Raw genomic sequence first — 7,826 nt, forward strand, 5'->3', positions numbered from 1 at the left:
GAAGCACACCTCACCAACAACGATACACAGCTTGCAAGTGAAAGGATGATGGCCAGCGCCATGGCTCAACAGGCTAATCCTCCGCCTTGCAGCGCCAGCACACCGGGTTCTAGTCCCGGTTGGGGTGCCGGATTCTATCCCGGTTGCCCCTCTTCCAGGCCAGCTCTCTGCTGTGGCCCAGGAGGGCAGTGGAGGATGGCCCAAGTGCTTGGGCCCTGCACCCACATGGGAGAACAGGAGAAGCACCTGGCTCCTGGCTTAGGATCAGTGTGGTGCGCTGGCAGCAGCAAAGGAAAACCTTTCTCTCTGTCTCTCTCTCTCACTATCCACTCTGCCTGTCAAAAAAAAAAAAAAAAGTGAAAGGATGGAAAACAATATTCCATGATAACAGAAAACAATAATGAGCAGGTATAGCCATCCCAGTATGACAAAACACATTTTTTTTACACAAAAGCTGTTAAAAGAGACAGCAAAGGGCATTATGTAATGATTGAGGAATTAATTCAACAGGAAGATGTGACTATAATAAATTTCTATGCACCCAATTTCAGGGTGCCTGGCTATTGAAAACAAATGTTAGTGGATCAAAAGAGAGACACAGACTCCAATACTATAGTAATGGAGAGGACTTCAACAGCCTACAGTTGATCTGTCAATGGACAGATCAACTAGACAGCACATCAACAAACAACAGCATTAACCTACACTATGGACCAAATGGACCTAACTCATTTCTACCAAACATTTCATCTCACAGTTGCAGAATACACATTCTTTCCATCAGTGCATAGACCTTTCTCTAGGATAGACCATATGGTAGGCCATAAAGCAAGTCTCAGTGAATTCCAAAAAAAACAATACCATGTCTCTTTTCTGACCAAAATGCAATGAAGCTGGAAGTTAACAATTCAAGAATCTCTCGAAATTATGCAAACATATGGAGACTGGACAACTTGCTCCTGAATGAACAGTGGGTCATAGAATCAAAATGGAATTTAAAAAATTCCCAGAGAGCAGAAGGGAGTTCCAAGGTGGCAGAGCAGGGAAGAGGGCTTACTGCTGTAGTGCAGGAGAAGATAGGTTTAAAAAAAAAGTGGATAGAGTGCAGTCTCAGGGAAGAGTTAGGGAGAAAACAGCATAGGAAACTATGCAAATTGGAGGGACACAGTGAATCTACATGGAGAGAGCGTGGACTTCCACAACTCAGGACTCCAGCAGCCAAGAACCTATACACCAGTGCTGGAAAGTGAGGTGAGGCCAGACCACAGCAGCTCAAGCTACTGATGACAGAGCTGTAGGAAGAGCCTAGAGGGAACCCATTTTGGAGCCCCATAGGGTATAGTGTACCTGCCAAACTAGAGGAGGAAAAAAAAAAAGGGAATATATTTTTTTCTCCCCATCACTTTACAATGGCATCCTGTAACAAGCAGATAAAGTGGGCACCACTTTGGATGTATGTAACAGCTGCGCCAGCTCATGTCCATGCCCAGCAACCTGCCAAGTAAAGACACCCAACTCTGGTAGGGAGAACTAACAAGGGGCTGGGAGCTCATGAATGTGGGAGGCTTCTGTGCTAGGACCATGGTGAAAAACAGGCTGTGTGGGAGGACTCATGGTGTGGCTGGAACTTTGGGCAGTCACAGTGGGAGACTCCACATGCTTAGGGCTTCGTGATTGCCTGGTGAGAGACATTTCTGGGGAATCTAAACTTACACTGAGGACTACACAGATCCTTTGTGTGGTCCTTGGCGCAGAGTGGATGAATATTATACCTACTGGGATTAGTGCTCAGCCACTGGTCTCCTTGAGGAGAGGAGCTCAGCTGAGCAATATAAATTTCACTTCTGATTAAGAGATTTACCACACCAAACCTGAGTGTGTCACCTTAGGCATGCCCTTCACCCTGGAGAACTGAACAGAGCTCCCTGGCCACACCCATTAAAAGCCTCTAGATATTAACTAAAAGCAGACACTCCACTTACCTACAGAGGCACAGTACAAAGATAAAAGCCACCACCACAACAAAAAGAAACCAACAAGTATCTCCACAAATGTCAAACAACAAGTGCACCAATTCAAGAAACAAGAATAAGGAAGACAACATAATGCCCTCAAAACAACACAATTCAATACTAGATAATGAAGATAAGGAGATGAAAAGCCTTAACAGAATCAGTGAAGCAGAAGAAAGACTATAAGGTTTAGAAGACAAAGCACAGGAAATTATACAGTCAAACCAAAAACAAGAAGAGGAAATTAGAAAACTAAAAAACACTGTTGGAAATCTACAGGATCCTATCAAACAACCAGCCATATAGGTTCTAGGAGTTCCTGGCATGGAAAGACAAAGGATTAGAAGGCCTTTTTAGTGACATAAGGACAGAAATCTTCCCTAATTTGGAGAAAGAAAGATACATCTAAGTACAGGAAGCACATAGAACTCCTAATAGATATGACCAGAAAAGAACTTCACCATGACACATTGCAATCAAACTCACCCCAGTAAAACATAAACATCTTAAAATGTTTACAAGAAAAACACCAGATTACTTTCAGAGGATCTCCACAGCAGACTTCGCATCAGAAACCCTTCAGGCTAGGAGAGAATGGTGAGACATATTCCAAGACTTAGGAGAAAAAAACTGCCAACCCAGAATACTATACCCTGCAAAGTTATCATTTATGAATGAAGGTTAAGTAAAGACCTTCCACAACAAACAGAAATCGAAAGAATTTGTCACCACCCATCCAGCCTTACAAAAGATGCTTAAGGATGTGCTGCACACAGAAACATGGTCATCAGTAGGAGAGAAGGTAAAGGAAGAAAATCTCAGTACAAGTTCAAAGGAAATTCAAAGTAAAAAGAAAAAAAAAAACAGGAATATTTTTTGAAAAATGGCAGGGCAAAGACGTTAATTATCAATAGTCATGTTGAAAATAAATGGCCTCACTCTCCCGTTAAAAGACACAGACTGCTGAATGGATTAGAAAACAAAACCCATCTGTTTGCTGCCTGCAAGAAATACATCTCACCAACAAAGATGCACACAGACTGAAAGTGAAAGGATTGGAAAAAAGCAATCTATGCCAACAGAAAAGAGCTGGTATAGCTATCGAAATATCAGACAAAATAGACTTTGACACAAAAACTGTTAAAAGAGACAAATAAGGGCACTATGTAACGATTAATCAATCAGTTCAATAGAAAGATATAACTACTCTAAACGTATATGCACCTAATTACAGAGCACCTGTCCATTTAAAAAGATCTGTTAAAGGATCTAAAGGGAGACAGATTCCACTACGACAGTAATGAGGGACTTCAATATCCCACTTTCAGCACTGGACAAGTCAACCAGATAGAAAATCAGCAAGGAAAGAGCAGATTTACTTGACACTATAGACCAAATAGACCTACCAGATATCTACAGAGCCTTCCAACTTACAGCCATAGAATACATTTTTCTCACCAGTGCATGGAATTTTCTTTAGGATTGATTACATGCTAGGTCATAAAGCAAGTCTCAGTAAATTAAAAAAAAAAATCAAAATCATACCATGCATCTTCTCAGACCACAATGCAATAAAGCTGGAAATCAGCAACTCAGGAATCTCTAGAACGTATGCAAACATATAGATACTGGACAACATGTTCCTGAATGACTAGCAGATCACAGAAGAAATCAAGAGAGAAATAAAAAAATTTCTGGAAACAAATGAAGGTGACAACACAACATACCAAAACTTATGGGATACAGGAAAAGCGGTGTTAAAGAGCAAAGTTAATTGCAATTGGTGCCTACATCAAGAAATTGGAAAGGTACCAAATAAATGAACTATCTATGTACCTCAAGGATCTAGAAAAATAGCAAACCAAACCCAAAACTAGGAGAAAAGAAATAATCAAAATTAAAGAAGTCAAATTTTAATAAAAAAATACAAAATATCAACAAAATGAAGATCTGGCTTTTTGAAAAAATAAAATTGACACACCATTGGCCCAACTAATCAAAAAAAGGAGAGAAGACCCAAATCAATAAACGTAGAGATGAAAAAGGAAATTTAACAGACACCACACAAATAAAAAAGATCAGAAATTACTACAAAAAGCTGTTTGCCAACAAACTGGGAAACCTAGAAGAAATGGATAGATTCTTGGACACATACAGCTTACCTAAATTAAGCTATGGAATACTATTCAGTGGTAAAAAAACAGACAAACAAACAAAAAAACGAAATCAGTCATTTACAACAAAGTAGATGAATCTGGTAAATATCACACTTAGTGAAACAAGCCAGTCCCAAAGGGGCAAATACCATATATTCTCCCTGATCCCTGAGAACTAATGGAGCATCTAAAATGAAATCTGTAGAAGAGAAATTGACACTTCAAGAAGGGATGACTTCAGCTGTCCTTGTCTTGACTGTTGAACAGCTTTGGGTTTTTTTCCATTTTTAATTATTATCGTATTATTTGTTGAGCTCATTACTTAACACAGAGTTGATCACATGTGTACAAAGTCATTGAAAATAGATCTCAATAGTATTTTAGGCATGGAAAGCCAACACACTCTGGGAAAAAAAAAAAAAGAAGACCTAAATGAAAGATCTCTGCGTGTGAGATCCCAGTGGAAAGAACGGGGCCATCAAAGAAGGAGGCACTTTTCTCTGAAGGGAGGAGAGAACTTCCACTTTGACTATGACCCTGTCAGAATAAGATCAAGTCGGTGAACTCAAAAGGCTTCCATAGCCTTGACAACTCATGACTGGAGCCTAGGGAGATTACTGATGCCATAAACAAGAGTGTCAAATTGTTAAGTCAACAACAGGAGTCACTGTGTACTTACTCCTCATGTGGGATCTGTCCTTAATGTGTTGTCCAATGTGAAGTAATGCTATAACTAGTACTCAAACAGTATTTTACACTTTGTGTTTCTGTGTGGGTGCAAACTGACGAAATCTTTAATATATACTGAATCGATCTTCTGTATATAAAGATAATTGAAAATGAATCTTGATGTGAATGGAGAGGGAGCGGGAGATGGGAGGGGTGTGAGTGGGAGGGAAGTTATGGGGGGGGAGCCATTGTAATCCATAAACTGTACTTTGGAAATTTATATTTACCAAAAAAAAGTTAAAAAAAATAGATCTCAATAAAAAATAAGAGTGGGATAAGAGTGAGGAGGAAGTTTTCTAACTGTAAAACTGTATACTTCTGCATACATTCTCAGGGACTTACTTCTAATGTACAGTTTAAAAACTTGTCATGGGACTCCAAATCCCAATAAACTTGGTGGTAAAAATGCCATCTTAATTGTTAAAGTCATCATATTAAGTGTTAAAGTGGCCTGAACTACAAGTCTATAGTCACAGGCATGTTCTGTAGTAGTTTTTTTAAGGTAGACAATGCCCATGAGGAAAATTATATTCTCACTTAAAAACTTTCTCTCCCTTTGGTCTGAAAGGGAGGTTTTTTCTACTTACTGTTTACTTCGCTGATGGCGAAGTAAATCTAGCTATGAGATTATAATTAAGCTCTTATTTTGGCTATGCTATTACAGAAAAATGTTAGCCATCTCTTTTATAAGGTCTAAAGATTAAATTGTGCGTCCTACAGATTCCTTCATAATAGAATTAGTTTCCTACCTTAAGGAGAATAGAGAAATGAAAGAACAAGTTGGGCTTAGAATAGAGAAATGAGGAGCAAGTCCTAGATCACTTGCTGACAATAGCAATATTACATGAATACTTAGCAAACAGTTTCAACCATTAGATAACAACTTAAGGAAACATTTACCAGAAGGTCCAATGCCTTCTATAAATTTTAAGAATCATGTATTTGGAAACACCTTTTAAATATCTAACATGGTGTAGTTTGTTTAACCAGTAAACTTAAGCACAAACATATAAAATGTTTTTAGTTTCTTTCTATCAACAAGTATAAAACATATGATACATTTTAATTCATGTGATCTGAATCTCTGTATCTTTGATTAGAGATGGGACTTGGGCAGTCCCTTGACTTGCATCCTCTGGTCTGCTTTAACAAAAACCAGGAGGAAAAGAAAGCTAGGCATCAGAAGCAATGGGTGGCAGGCCTATTAATGGCTGTTCTGTACAGTGATCTGCCCTCAAGTAGACCCAACAGGCCAGTCCACTGCAGTGGCTTTCAATGTGGTAAGCCTGGGCTTCAGCAGAAATCAACTTGTGAAGGGCCCTGGCAGCTCTGCCAAGAGTTGGATCACTGGAAATGGACCTGCCCTGGAGTCGAAGGATGCCCAGGTCAGAGCCACAGATCTTATTGGCTCTAAGCTGAGAAGCCCTTCACTCAGCCCAACTTCCAAAGTGACCACTGCAGCTGAGGGGATGGCCAAGTAGGGTCAGCAACATTGCAGGCAGAACTGTAAATTTCTTGTTAGAGATGCCTCCTGCCTTTACCTGGCCAGCTCTCCTCCCAGGCCAGCCAAATAATGAAAGTCAACAGAGTGCCTTCCCCTAGGAGGTTCACACCTCCCTTAGGATGTACCCCATGTGAAGAGATAGATAGGTCTGGGCCTCTTAACTTACAAGGCCTAAAGCCCAACAGATTATTATCAAGCCCCTTCTATCAGGTTCTGTTTGCCTCTCAATCAGAAAACTTAATTGTAGCTTAGACAGCACCTTTCTTAGCTCCTCTAATAATGACTCTGTCCTTTGTTCTAGACCCTGTCTAGCCCACTTGGGCCTCATTCCTTTGTAATCATAACCTCTACTCTACCACCAATGGCTCTACTCCCAACCTGTGTGTACTAATGGTCCTCTTCCCCACTTAATGCTGTATAATTGTTCAAACCTGGTCAATGCCACTCTTAGGATCATTGGTTACTATCCTCACCCTGTCTTTTATGACCTTATCTAAATATGATCAGAGTCGGCGAACTTGGAAGGCTTCCATAGCCTTGGCAACTCATGACGACAGCCTAGGGTGGTTACTGGCACCATAAACTAGAGTGTCAATTTGTTGGGTCAACAACAGGAGTCACTGTGCATTTGCTCCTCATGTGGGATCTCTGTCCTTAATGTGCTGTCCATTGTGATTTAATGCTATAACTAGTACTCAAACAGTATGTTTCACTTTGTGTTTCTATGTGGATGCAAACTGTTGAAATCTTTACTTAATATATACTAAATTGATCTTCTGTATATAGAGAGAATTGCAAATGAATCTTAATGTGAATAGAAGGGGAGCGGGAGAGGGGAGGGAAGTTATGGGAGGGGGAAGCCATTGTAATCCATAAGCTGTACATTGGAAATTTATATTCATTAAATAAAAGTTAAAAAAACAAAAGCCAAATAACATTTCAACACACTGATTAAAAAAAAAAAGAAGAAGAAACTGGAAAATACAGAGAAATACAAAAGTATAAAGAAGATCCTTTTCATAGTTCATAAGCGTGATGATTGGGTTGTTCACGCGGTTGCGTGAGATGTGCCACCCTTGAAACCTTGTTACAAAGCTGGCACATGACCCGTCTGATGTGGGAAAAAAAAATATAAAGAATAAAACACCATAATTTCCAAATGCAAAAAAAAAGTGTTAAAGTGAACATATAAATAGGATTAAGTGTTAAAGGGATCATATAAATAGGATCAAGTGCCTGCTAATAACAGATGTAATTAAAATGGAAAGAATGTTCCAACATGGGAAGCAGTCCACACAGCAGACTCACAGAATGACAATCATTTTAAGTAACACTCTGACCTCAAAATCAGCCCTTAAGTTTTCCTGGTCTGGCTAAAAAACATATGAGAGCTTTTCAGGCATGGAAAGCGAAGACACTGTGGCA

The 7,826-nt window shown here is 39.6% G+C and overlaps 1 non-coding gene across 1 annotated transcript; it reads left to right on the forward strand.

The window, feature by feature from the left end:
* Window positions 1-7,411: 7,411 nt before the first annotated feature.
* Window positions 7,412-7,518, forward strand: LOC133770848 (small nucleolar RNA U13). The gene has a single exon (XR_009867528.1). It is a non-coding gene; the product is annotated as a small nucleolar RNA U13 (small nucleolar RNA).
* The last annotated feature ends 308 nt before the right edge of the window (window positions 7,519-7,826 follow it).

This window comes from Lepus europaeus, chromosome 11 (genome assembly GCF_033115175.1).
Source record: "Lepus europaeus isolate LE1 chromosome 11, mLepTim1.pri, whole genome shotgun sequence".
Lineage (NCBI taxonomy): Eukaryota > Metazoa > Chordata > Mammalia > Lagomorpha > Leporidae > Lepus > Lepus europaeus.